The 14,062-nt window shown below is 40.8% G+C and overlaps 2 protein-coding genes and 1 pseudogene across 3 annotated transcripts in view; 2 read left to right on the top strand and 1 right to left on the bottom strand.

The window, feature by feature from the left end:
* The window catches only part of NUP98 (nucleoporin 98kDa), a 137,108-nt gene extending 126,523 nt beyond the window's left edge, over positions 1 to 10,585 (bottom strand). The window contains exon 1 of the mRNA XM_006885718.1: positions 10,444 to 10,585. The gene's annotated coding sequence lies outside the window, so the exon portion shown is untranslated. The remainder of the gene's footprint in view (positions 1 to 10,443) is intronic.
* LOC102867532 lies at positions 4,547 to 10,677 on the top strand (annotated as a pseudogene).
* A 263-nt stretch (positions 10,678 to 10,940) lies between these two features.
* Positions 10,941 to 14,062, top strand: part of PGAP2 (post-GPI attachment to proteins 2) — a 32,720-nt gene continuing 29,598 nt past the window's right edge. For both annotated transcript variants that reach the window (XM_006885539.1, XM_006885538.1), the window contains exon 1: positions 10,941 to 11,040. The gene's annotated coding sequence lies outside the window, so the exon portion shown is untranslated. The remainder of the gene's footprint in view (positions 11,041 to 14,062) is intronic.

The following is a 14,062-nucleotide window of genomic DNA, read 5'->3' as shown; positions in this document are numbered from 1 at the left end:
AAAAAAAAAAAGATATCTGAAATTAAGATTCAACAAACCCACTGCAGCTGAGCTGATTCTTCCGGTGGAGATTCTCCACCAGGTTTCTTTTTGTTTTTTGGGTTTTTCTCCTACCAGGTTTCTAAGACTGTTGTTATCCTAAAGAGGAGAGAAGCATATGTCATTTTTTTTTCTCTTGTGGAGAAGCTGGGATTCCAATTGTCAACCCTTCATTTGTAGCCAAACATACCATGCCCTTCTTGTTAGATAATCTTAACCAATTATTTTTTCTTTTGTCAGCATTTTCCTCGTAATATTTTTTAGCTATGTCATCCAATCTATAACACAGACAAAAGCAAAAGGTGCTCTAGCTGAAGTAAAGAGCAGGGAGTACAGGATAATCCTATCAGCTCAGCTCTATAAGGAAGCTTTCACACTATGACCCAGTATGAAAATGTACTGTCCTCTAGACTACTGTGCTCTGTAGGCCCCTAAAAAGTCCCAAAGATTCCCTTTAGGAAGTCCATAAAGTTGGCAATCACTTGTCAGTCTGTAATATTGTGGTGCTCTTTGTGTTACTATGATTCTGGAGACTATTCCATCAGTATTTCAGATACCAACCACATCTTTCAAAGTGAGGTTTCAACAGAGCTTTCGGCCTAAAGCTAAACTATGAAGAAAGGTCTGCTAATCTAACTCCAAAAAGCAGCCTCATTTTTTCTGGCTATGCCATCAGAGAAACATACATAAACTGGCCACCATGTTTGGTAAAGCAGGGAACTTATTAAGGGAGGAGATCCAAAGTGAGAAGGGTTGGTATAATAGTCACAGCAACAAACGCAATAGTGACTGAGTACAGGTCCATTCTGATGTACATTTCCCTGAGTTGGAGATGGCCTGACTAATGGCAGCTAACAACCAGCACAACTTCTCTATCAAGTCAAAATTATTTTTGTCCCAGCAGCTAGCACCAGTCCCAGCCTCCAACCTCCTCCCCTTACTCCCTCCCCACACTCCCCCAAATTCCTGCCAAGCTCCTGAAGGGGAGGGGCCTCAGAGTGGACAGGGTCAAGGCTGTCAAGCTGTGCGGGGTTTCCTGCTTTGACACTGCCCATTTCTGCCCCAGCTGCCTTCTCATCCATACTTCTTCCTCACTGGAGAAGAGCTTTTTCTATTATTTATAAGCGCAGACGTGGGGCTCCTGCTCTTCTTCACCCTTAACTTGAATGAGCAATGTGAGAAGCTGACCCATGCCTTACAAGGATGGCTATAGACTAGAACTTCTACTTTTTATTAAATAAAAAGAATTTTTTTAATTTAAAAATTAACAAAAAAGGGGGGAGAGAACACTAAAAAACAAGACAAAAAGTAAAAAATACCATTTTAAACGAAAATAAAAAGCATAAAACTATTTTTAAAATAGTAAAATGTCTTTTTCCGATCATGTTGACCTCTGCACTAAAGAGGAAAAGCAACAGTGCTAGAATCAAAGCAAAAGTCTCAAACGACAATAGTAATCACAGAATTTTTCAGATACTTGTTCTAATTTCTAAAACTGTTATCAATAAATGGAGATCATATTAACAAGAAAGAAAGACCCTCCATGAGATGGAATGACACAATGACTACCGCAATGGGCCTGAGCACAAAAGAGATCATGAGGATGGTACAGCATAGAGCTATTATGCTAAACCATCTCAAAGCATCTTCTTCACCTTTATTGTTCTACGTCACAAAGCAGGTATTTCTCTGCCAAGCAGAAACAGACTAAACTACAGCAGCAGCAGTGACTAACCTCACCTAAGGATACAACCAATGCAAGCAGCTGAACAATATTTTGTTGAGATCCATTGTTTTTACTGGCTAATTTTTGGAAATAAATCAACAGATCTTTCTTCCTAGACTGTCTTAGTCTCAAAGAAACACAAGTCTGTCCATCATGGATGACCCTCTTGGTTTTTTAAAATACTAATAACACAGTTTCCAGCACCACAGTAACAGAAACCAAAACACAGTATGAGAAAATGATGTATGTTGAAAATACATTGTTGTTGTTAGGTGCCCTCAAGTCAAGTAGGACTCACAGCAACTCTGTGAACAATGGATCTGAATCCCGTCCTATCCTAGGCCATCCTCATCATCATCATCATCATCATCTCTGACATATTCAAGCCCATTCCTATAGTTACTGTATCAATCCATCTCGTTCAGAGTCTTCCTCTTTCACAGACCAGGTATGAATGCATCTTTCCAAAGAATGGCCTTTCCTAACATGTTCAAAGTACGCTAAAGTTTCAGCATCCTTGCCTCCAAGGACCACACTGGATGCACTTTCTCCAAGACATACATTTCTTTACTCTTTTGGTAGTCCATTCAATACTCTTCTCCAACACCACAAATCAAAGGTATTCTTCTGCCATCCTTATTCACTATCCAATCCTCTGATGCATAGCAAATAATTTCGAAGACCATAGTTTAAATCAGGAATGTCTTAACTCTTTAAACTAACATCACTGTTCCTTAGTACTCCAGAAAGGTCCTTGACAGAATACTTTTTGACTGCTGATACCAAGAGTGTTGATTATGGATCCAAGTGAAATGAAATCTTCTATCACGATGTTGCTTACTGGGTCAGTGGTGAGGATCTCTATTTTCTTGATGTCAAGATGTAATCAATCTTTAAGGCCTGTAGCCTTTGATCTTACACAGCAAGCTTTTTCCTACCTTTATCAGCCTGCCCTCTACTTTCACATCTTCCAAACTACCCAATTACTCACGTAAGTTTAAAAATCACTCTTATTTTCAGACTTAATTGAAACTTCATTGTTGCTGATTGCCCTTGAGTTGAGCACAACTCATAGTGACTCTATGAGCAAAAGGCCCCTCTACAAATATCAACATTTATCAAAGTTCACAGCATTTCTGGAGGCATGTTATTTAGGAAGTGGATACCACTCCTGCTTCCAAACCTGTCATAGTGTTATTATTGTTATGTGTTGTTTAGGCCTAGAGATGTAGCTCAATGGTAGAGCACCTTGAATTAGGAGCCACTGGTTCAGGTTCTACTTCTGCAGGCAGAATCCATAAGTGCTCAGTAAAACCAACATCTGTAGGCCACTATATTTAATTGGAACTATAGGACATAAATTTTTCCTACAAGGAGAAAAAAAACCCTCAAAATTTCTCATTATACTGACTTACATAAAAACTCTTCAATATGGTAAATAATTCTCAGCATTCATTATTTTGCCCAACAGGACAAAAGTCATCAATTTATATTCATATAATATCAAGTCTTTACCTGAAAAGTAAAACAATCACACATTATATGTAATTATGTCAACTATAAACTTTTTTATAGTGATAGTATATTATCCATACCCATACACGGAAGATCTGTTATTACCACTATTATTCAAATAGACTTATCAACAGCTAAGCCAGAGGAAGCTCTGTTATTACCACTATTATTCAAATAGACTTATCAATAGCTAACGCCAGAGGAGGAAAATGATAATTTTTACCAAATTTACAGTCCAAAAGGGACCAGCCATGCAATAAAGATGCATTAATGTTAACTGGTGACTGGAATGCTAAAGTTGGAAACAATAAAGAATGACAGCCAGAAAGTATGGACTCGGTGACAGATATGAAGCCTGATATTGAATGATAGAATTCTGTACACTTAATGATTTATTCATCACAAATACCTGGGGGAAGGGGCGTAAAGAAAAAAGTACAACAATGAATGAATGAAATTCCAAAATTTCAGTAAATGTTCATTAAAATTAATAAAATTTAAAAACAAAACACAAATGGTGACTTAGCACATGGACCGCAACTCATAAACTGCATAGGAATCAGACTGACTATCTGCGGAGGCAATTGCTGGAGCAGCTCAATATGGGGGATCAAAATAAGGCCAGGTGCTGACTGTGGAACAGACCATGACTCATGTGCAAGTGCAGACTGAAGTTGAAAAAAATTAAAACAAGTCCATAAGAACAAAAATATGATCTTGAGTCTATCTCACCTGAATTTAAACATCATCTTGAGACTAGGCTTGAAGCATTGAACACCAGTGACTAAAACCAGGTGAGTTGTGGAATGACATAAAAAATATCCATGAAGAAAGCAAAAAGGTCATTACAAAGACAAAGAAGGAAGTAAAAACCAAAATGGATGTCAAAAGAAATTTTGAAAAGTGCACTAGAGTACTGAGTAGCCAAAACAAAGAGAAGAAATGCTGACGTAAAAGAAATGAAGATATCAAAGGACAGATAAGACAAAGACAAAACAAAGTATTAGAATGTGCAGGGAGCTGGAGTAAGAATAAAAAGGGAAGAACTCATTCTGCATATCTCAAGCTGAAAGAACTAGAAAACAAATTTAAGCTTTGAGTTGTAATGGGCAAAATCTTGAATAATCTATGAAGCATTAAAACAAGACAGAGGGAATACACAGTCACTGTGTACCAAAAAGAACTGGCTGACACTGAAATATATCAGGAAGCAGCATATGATCAAAAGCCAATGGTACTCTCTCTGGGATCCATGGTCAGGCCAACATGGGCATGTGTCGAGGTCTTCGTAACTACCAGGAAGCTGCAGCACAACCAGTAGTGGAATGATAAACAGTACATAAAAGCCCATTTGGGAACAGCTCTGAAGGCCAATCGTTTGGTGGAGCATGCAAAGGAACTGTGTTAAAGTGAGTGTTAGGGGCAGGCTGCCCTCGGCCCCCTGCCCGGGGCGAGCCATCGCGGCCCTCTGCCCGGGGCGAGCTGTCGTGGCCTTCTGCCCGGGGCAGGCTGCGCTTGGCCCCCGGCTCGGGGCGAACCGTCGCGGCCCTCAGGAGCAAGAAGGCAAGCAGCTATAACCCAAGACCACCAGTAAGGTGATAAAGTGTCCTCCCTTCCCCCCTTTATATCTATGCCCCTGTTCAGCATGAGGAAGCCAGAGAGTCGGCATCCAATTCCCAAATCAATAAGACAGTTGGTTTAATTACTATTGGAAAATGCTTGTCATTCCTCTGTAGCATCTGGTCCCCACAGGACCCTCATCATTTCCTTCACCTGCTCCCCCCACCGACCAAACTGTGCAGCTCTGTAACTGCATCCTGGCCCATCCTCACCCTTCTGCCCCCAACCCTCACCTCCTTGTACCCCCCAATATGTTTTTCCCAATAAAAAAAAAATATTTTAAAAAATTTTTAAAAAAGTGTTATATCTCAGTCACAAAAAGATAAATACCACATAGTGCCACTGTTGTAGAATGGTACTGACACCAGGGGTGGGGTAAGACTGAGAAAAACTGGATAGATTATGTATACTGAATTGAAACAGACGAGGGAGAGAACAGTTTAAAAGCGATATATGATAGGGTATTATGATTATCACAGGAATCCAGAATTAAGCTTGCATAGCGGAGTGCATGGGGGGGTGGGGTGGGGGGGAAATGTATACCCACGAAGATGTTTATCTTTTGCTTTTCAGAGAGAGGAACAAACTTGGGGGGTGGAGAAAAAAGTGCAACAATGAATGAATGGAAATCTAAAATCTGTACATGTTCATTAAATTAATAAAATTTTTAAAAAGTGAGTGTTGAGGGCAAGCAGGCAAATTCTGCCATTAGTGTCTAAGAGCCCAGCTCATCAAGAACAGAAAGAAAATCACAGTCTTCGTGCCCAATGATGGCTGCTTGAATTTTATTGAGGAAAATGATGAAGTTCTTAATTGCTGGATTTGATGGCAAAGGTCATGCGATTGGTGACATTCCTGGAGTCCACTTTAAGGCTGTGAAAGTGGCCAATGTATCTCTCTTGGCCTTATATAAAGGAAGAAACAGCCAAGATCTTAAAGTTTTGATGAAAATGTTATAGTAATAAATTTCTAAATGCCAGGGGTTTGGGGGGAAGCTGACGGTAATGAAGGATGAAGTTTAAGCTGCACTGAGTGCACTGTCAAAAAATAAGGCTCCAGAAATTGATGGGATACCAACAGACATGTTTCAACTAACAAATGCAACCTTGGATGCAGCCCTGAATGTGCTCACCAGTCTATGTCAGGCAATTTGGAGCACAGTTGCCTGGCTGACTGACTGGAAGAGATCCATATTTGTTCCCACTCCCAAAAAAGGTGATCCAACAGAATGTAAAAAATTATCAACAATATCATTAATATCACATGTGAGCAAAATATTGAAGATCATCTAAAAACAGGTAGAAGAATATACAGAGAACAGACAGAAGTTCAAGCTGGGATCAGAAGAGGCCATGGCACCAGGAATTTTCCTTGATAATGTCAGATGGATCCTGGCTGAAAGCAGAGAATACCAAAAGAACGTCTAGGTGTGCTTTACACAAAGGCCTTTGTGGATCATACAAATTATGGCTAACAATAAGAATGTGGATCCCAGAACACTTTAATAGTGCTCATGCAAAACCTATATGCAGACCAAGAGGCTGCTGTATAAATAGAACAAGTGAACACCACATGGTTTAAAATTAAGAAAGGTGTGCATCAGGGTTCTATCTTCTCCTATTCAATCTGTATCCTGAGCAAATCATTCAAAACGCAGAACTCTATGAAGAATACGGTATCAGAATCAGAGGAAGACAATCTACAACAATCTATGTAGACGACATGACCGTGCTTATTGAACATGAAGAGGACTTGGAAGTTCTGCTGCAAAAAAACAAAGACTACAGCCTTCAAATATGGATTACACCTAAACATCAAGATAACAGAAATTCTCACCAGTGGATAGGTAACTTCATGACAGATGGAGAAAAGACTGAAATCGTGAATGACATCATCTTACTTGGATCCACAATCAATACATTTGGTACCAACAGTCAGGAGATCAGCAGACATATTGCACTGGAAAAGTTTGCAGTCAGGGACCTCTGCAAATGACTGAAGAGCAATGATATCAGTTTGAAGACTAGGATATGCCTGATTTAGGTCATGGTCTTTTCAATCACTTGCTATGCATCTCAGCTGAACAATGAATAAGATGACAGATGAATTGATGCCTTTGAGCTGTGGTGGGGGAGATGAGTACTAATTATCCCATGGACTGCCAAAAGGACAGAAGTGCAGCCAGAGTGTTCCTTGAAAGTAAAGATGACAGCTTCACCTCTCATACTCTGCGCATATTAATGGGAGAAATTAGTCTTTGGAGAGCAACATCATGCTTGCAAAGATGGAGCGTTGGTGAAATAGAGGAAGACTTTCCACCAGATGGACAGACACAGTGACTGCAACAATGAGCTCTACTAAGTCAGAAATGATGAGGATGGCATCGTTGTTCATAGGGTTGATGAGTCGTATTCAACTTGATGACACCTAACAACAATCTCTTACACACACACACACACACACACACACACACACACACATTATAGCACCTAACAATAACATAATGCTCTTTTACTCACAAACTTGAAACAAACATTTATTTACTCAATAGCCTATCCTATTTCAAACAGGACCTTAATTTCTCCTCCTATCTCACAGAAGAGGTAGCTACTACAGAAATAAAAGGGAAAACTACAGAAACTCATGGTCATTTAGCTCTACTGTTTCCCAAGTGCCTGACTAATTGATGAGATTTTTCAAGAATAATTGTTTTAGCTTTTTTCCCTCTCCCTTCCCCCTACCTTCCCTCTGCCACTTCTGCTCCTCCCTTCACTCCCCCATTTGTCTTTAGTCTCTCCACTCTGGTCTCTTGCCTTTCTCCCTATGTGTCTTACTTCCCTTGTCTCTTTTTAACCCTCTCCCTGCCGCTTCTCTTTCATTTATAGACACTCCCCACCTGTCCCTTTCCTCCTCTACCTCCTCAGCTCTAAGGAAATAAATTTTTTTTTACAAAAATACAACAAATAGATTTTTAAGAAAAAAGTAAGAAAAAGACATCATTTCAATGAAATATTGGCAATATTTTTATGGAGCAGTTGTCTCTACGAGGTGTAATTTTGCCTTAGATGACATTTGACAATGTCTGGAGACAAACCTAATTATAAACTGGGATAAGGTTTCAAAGTACTACATAGAGACCAAAAATGCTACTAAATATCCTAAAATACAAAAGTCAGCCCCAAGACAAAGAATTGCACGGCCCCAACTGTTCTCAGTACCAGGCTGCAACTTGTTCTAAACATAAACTGTCAGATACTTAGGGTGGTCAATTTCAAACATACATATACCAAATTCTTGAAAAAATGTTAACATGCCTTCCCTTTAAATACCTACATACTGCCAAATGTCTAACCTGCTTAGTCCCTTAATTTTTCAACAAACTGCTTAATTGCAGATGTGTTCTTCACGAGACATTAAACATCAGAATTACTATACTTCAAGATTACTGTTATCATATAAATAATATTTCATGAAAATAACATAATGGGTTTTTTTCCCTATTCTGTCAAGTTCTGCTTGCTAAAAAACTCTACTGGCTCTGGTTAGTGGACATAAATAAAATCAGCAACCAAAATATCATGTAGTATAAACATTACATATATTCTTTAATCCAGAAGCACATAGTTCAGGAGCACATAAATACTCAAGACTATTTTTTTTTTATTTTCTTTTTTTTTCTGTTGCTGTTGTTGGTTTGGTGGGGTTTTTTTTCTTTCAGACTATTTTTTAGGTAACTCCATATGTTTATTTGTTCAAATTAACACACTAAAGGACTATGTAGCAAGTAACCTGAACAGAAAGATAAGACCAAAACATTTTACCACAATCTAATACTAGCAGCTACAACTGAAAACTATATTTTATAAATAGACATCTATAAATAGACATTTTAAATAAGTGTTATAGATGTTTGACAGGGAAAGAATGCCAGGAAAGGTTTCCCAGAAAGCAGCAATGTTTGAACTGAAAAAATGTTACGGAAAACAAACACTATTCACATTTAAGTACACTAGAGTTCTCTGTTCCCATACTCTACTCTTCAGTTTATACTTTACATGTAAACAAGCTATATTCTAGTTAGAATGGACCAAAGGGGCAAAAGTAATTCCATTGAAGTCTTAAATGAGTTAAAGAGAGTAATTCTACTCCAAGTCATCTGTCCATCCAGTAGCTCCATTCTGTTCAACTTTTGGGCTTTGACAGCTTAACTTCTTGGACTCACACTACTGACAAACATTTCTTTCTAAATTTCTAAGACTTTCTAAGCCAAAGGAATAATGACTGCTCTTTATTTTGTTGCAGTTAGTTTACCTCTTCCAACCTGGGGTTTAAGGTCTTTACTTTATCCTACCACAATACTTTGAATTATACACCAAAAAGGAACCATGTCGCTCAAAAGTACAGGAATTATAAAAGTGACTGCTGCCTAATTTTTAAAATATTGTCTATACTTCCTGCTTTCAGGAACAGTACTGGAATAGTCCAGTACTGTTGTGTGTCACTAACTAGACTCTTGATTCTACAGCTAGAGACACAGGCTAAAAATTCAGACACAACTTTCCAACAATTTCCAGTTTTATCGATTCATTCCCAATACATAAAATATCAATGATGTTTAACCAACTTTTCTTCTTTCTTTTCTTTAAAGCGATTTTTTACTTCTCTTGGCCTGGGTAAAGGTATCAAAGCTTGTCTTCTTTTGAACAGAGCTAAATGCGCTCAAGTGTAGAACGCTACTACTAGGTCTAGCCCTAACCACTGAGTGCCTTTCTCTCCACCCCGCAAAGAATCCTCAGTAATGAGAGTATGGAATCGGACGTGGAGTAGTAAGTATATTCAGGACATCTAGTAAATTCCGTCCTTTCTCCAGGCCTTGGTTTCTCCACCTGGAGAAATTATATGTACTGCAGAGGAGAAAGGCTAGTTTTAAATAAATTTAAATAAATTCTAGTCTTGACGACTACAGTAACACAGAAACTCAATTTTTCTCATCTGGCTTTACACAAAACACGTGGAAGAACGGAAAATAACCTCTAACTGCTCTGAACCGCCGCCAATTCTCAGACATTACCTTAAAAAGACAGCAAACTATCAAACTACCTATCCCATTTCTCTTGTGGGGAAGGCAAATAAAAAGCCCGTTTTGCCGTACCAGGGCCACGTCTGGGGAGATCTAATTCAGGGTCTTCAGTACCCTCTGCAAAGGGCCAGGTTACTGCAGGAGCCTGCCTAATATCCACCAAATGAATGAATGACTCTATAACCAGCTAAATGGACCCTCTCTCCCCGTGGACTACAACTGGAGACCCTCCCCCCTCAATACAGACCCTACCACGTCGATTCTCCCCGTAAGACCGTAAAAGCTGGGCCTGGGGGCCCGCAGGATCTCGGGCCCCGCCCCCTCTTTCTGGGTAGAAGGTACGCGACGGGCGCGAGACTTCGGCGCCGTGAGGGCCTGGGACGCCCCGCGCACCCGCCCGCTCAGAGAGGAGGAGCCTGCCTGCCTCGGGCCGCTACTGCTGTACCTGCCGACTTACCTCAACACAGTGGGGTAAAGTGTCAGGAGTGAGGGCCCAGGTCCGTTCGCCACCCGCCGCTCAGTGAGCAGCGCGCGGCCGCTACGAAACCGTCGCCGCCACTACCACCGCTACCGACCGCCGCTCCCGGCGCAGAGCGCAGAGGGCCCGACTGCGTCACACGCCGTCCGCCGTCAGAGGCTCGCTCTTAGTGGTCCGCCCTCGCTGTCTGAGTATTGGCAAATGAGGCCGCCACTCTAAGCCTGCCCTGTTCTTCATTGGGCAACTAGTCTTTTGAACCAGAACGTGAAGGCGGTCTTTAGGAGAAGGAACAAGGGGAAGAGGCGGGGCAACAAGAGTTAGGGAGAGGAAAGGGGAGGAGCGGGGGAAAGGGGTCATGGAGTCCCGCCCCCTCACTGCCGCGGTTGGCTGGGAGAGAGCCGTGGCGTCACACAAGGGCCTATCGAAGTGGGCTTGTGAGTGGTTAGTTTGGGGTATGCTGGGCGGGGTGTGAGAGGGTACTAGTGACGCCATACCTAGGCTCCTCCCCCTTCCTTTGGACCCCGAGACTCGGGCTGCAGAAGCTCGGGCCAATCAGAAGAAAGGCTCCAGGATGGCATGGTAACTATTCTACCCTTCTCTTGCCCTGGTCCTCAAACAGTGATGGGAAGATTGCCCAGTTACCTTGCTCTCACTTCCTAGCCAGACCATGTGCGGAGCAGGAAAATTCTGAGTGGTTCCTGTGACAGCACAGGTTGCCTGCGACTGCTCCAAAATCCTAAATCCCAGGACCATGTCTCTTGATTCAGTCTTGCACTAATACTCTCTGGACCTCAGTTTCCTGCTCCTAAGAGTTTTCTTCTCAGTGAATCATTTCAGAGACCCTAGGACAGACTTAATAAACATTCGAGATGTCCTAAAGGAATGGCTTAGCATGTAGCCTGGTACAAAGGAGGATTCACGGGACTTCTTTCCTAATAGCAACTGCATTAGACACCTTAAATCCAATGTTCGACTCATTATGTGCAGTCAAATCAGAGCAGACCCATAACTGACCTTTTGCAGGTTTTGAGACTGTAAATTACAAGGGAGGAAATTGTCTATTGTGTTCCACGGAGCAGCTGGTGGATTTGAACCGTGTGTGTTAGGGTTGGCAGCACAAGTCCTTACCCTCAGGCCACCAATCATCCCTTATATACCAATTCATGTTGGTGTTATTGTTAAGTGCCATTGACTCATAGCAACCCTAATACAACAGCTCTGAACCCTGCTCTACCTGTGCCAGCTTAATTGTCTCTGACACGCCCCCGCCACCCCCCCCCGTACCTCAGTGACTGAATCAATCCATCTCATTCAAGATATTCGTCTTACGCTGTCCCTCTATCCTTGCAAGTATAATGTCCCTCTCCAAAGACTGGTCCCTCCTTGCAACATGCCCAAAGTATGTGAGATAGAGCTTCAGAATCCTTGCCTCCAAGGAGCAGTCTGGTCTCACCCTGTCCAGGATGAACCTGTTTGTACTCCTAGCAGACCACGGTATATTCAATACTCTTCTCCAATACCACAACTCAAAAGCATCAATTTTCCTTCTGTCATCCCTAGTTATTGTCCAACTTTCTAATGCATAGCCAGTAATTGCGAATATCATGGCCTGGATCAGGCACACCTTAGTCTCCATACTGACATAATTGCTCTTTAGTATTCTGGTGAGGTCCCTGACAGCAGATTTTTTACAATGCAATTCATCCAATTCATAATGACCCTTAAAGGACGGGAAAACTGCCTGAAGGGATTTCTAAGACTATGAACATGGATGCAGACTGCCACTTCTTTCCTCTGCAGAGCATCTGATGGGTTTGAAATCCACTGCTTTAGACCTGATATAATCCCTTACTTGTTCTTAAGAACCAGGATACATTTCCCAATCCCCCCAAACTGCTGCTGATTTTATGTTCCTGGCAGAATCTTATTTTTCTATCATAGTCTTGTCACTTTGTATCCTATTACTAAGTTGTCTATGTTCTGTGCATGCAACAGAAGCTTAATGACAGAAAGGAGGGATGAGCAGAGTTCTGGACTTCTCAAGCGACTGAGGGTCTCATATAGAATAGCAGAGGCTGTGTTCATCCTAGGGAAAAAAATGGTCTACCTCTCAAACACTGCTACTATCAATTCAAGACAGAAATGGGCTCTGTCCCATTTTTATTTTGTTTTCATTTTTGTCTAAAGTATAGTTGAACTAAAATTCTTCTAGGTTTTTAATGGTAGCTAGGGATTAGACCTATTTCATGAATTTATCAAAATGTCTGGTGATGGTCAAGATAAAATCATTGGTGTGAGAAATCTGTTACAGTATAAGTACTCAGCAGATGTTTACAGGAAGGAGAGGAGAAAAAAGTACATTTATTAATGGCTAAATAGCAAAACTAATTTAAGCATCTAACTCCACACACATTCCTTTAAATCTATCTAAATATCCTTCAACTCAACAACCCCCTTGTCTTTATTCTACATCAGAAAGATGTGAGTTCTCCTTGGATAGTTAGTTATAGTAGATTCCTCACTGCTGTCCTCAACCTTTGATTTCTTTATCTTCCTTCAATCCTCAAGAACATCTCTGTGCTAGACTTTTCTTTATTAACTTGTTTTGCCAGACACCTTCCTAAATCCTGATTTCTAAATCCAAACTATTGAGGATCAATGATGTTGTTTGAGGAATACAGTATGCCTGATTCAATGAAAAGTGATCTTTTCAGTCACTTGCTATGCATCTGAGAGCTGAAGAATGAAGAAAGATAACAGAAGAAGAATTGATGCCTTTGAACTTTGGGGTTGGATATCCCATGGCCTGCCAAAAGAACATAAAAGGTTCAACCAAAGTGCTTCTTAGAGACAAAGATGAAGCTTCAACTCATATATTTTGAGCATGTTGCAAGGAGGGGTTATTCCTTGGAGAAGGACACAATGCTTGGAAAGGTGGAGGCGTGGAGGGTCAGTGAAAGAGAAGAATACCCTCAAGTAGGTGGATTGATGCAATGACTGCAGCAATGGGCTTGAGTGTGTCAGAGACTGTGAAGATGGCATAGAATAGGATAAGGTTCAAATATGTTGTCCATAAGGTGGCTGTGAGTCATACTCAATAGCACCTAACAACAAAAGGCACAGTAGATGCACATTAGATATTTGGTACATGAATGAAGGCTCTACAGGAAGGGAATGGTAGTAAATGTATTAGACTTTAGAGTTAGAGAACCACAGGTTTAAATTTGCAGTTAACTGTATATTAACTGTGTGAACTTGGAAAAATTTCTTAACCCTTCTGAACCTCAGTTTTCTTATCTGTAAAATGGGGATAACAACTGAACGTGCTTTACAGGGTACTTGTGGAAATGAAATAAGATATATATAAAGCATGGTACCTGACACATAGAAAGCCCTCAATAAATAGTAGGTATTATTTATATTCTTTAAAAATAGCAAGCATGAAGGAGCTCTTGTGGCCTAGTGGCAAAGAAGTTGCACTGCAATCCTAGAGGCATGCAGTTTAAATCCACCAGATGCTCTGCTGGAGAAGGAGGGGCAATCTCCTCCTGTACCGGTCAAGTCCTATGTGATGGTACACATACAAAAAATAATAAAAATTTTT

The sequence above is a fragment of the Elephantulus edwardii genome, unplaced genomic scaffold (assembly GCF_000299155.1).
Source record: "Elephantulus edwardii isolate Elephantulus edwardi_28Jun2011 unplaced genomic scaffold, EleEdw1.0 scaffold00044, whole genome shotgun sequence".
In the NCBI taxonomy this organism is placed as follows: domain Eukaryota; kingdom Metazoa; phylum Chordata; class Mammalia; order Macroscelidea; family Macroscelididae; genus Elephantulus; species Elephantulus edwardii.
This window is presented reverse-complemented; position numbering and strand designations above follow the sequence as displayed.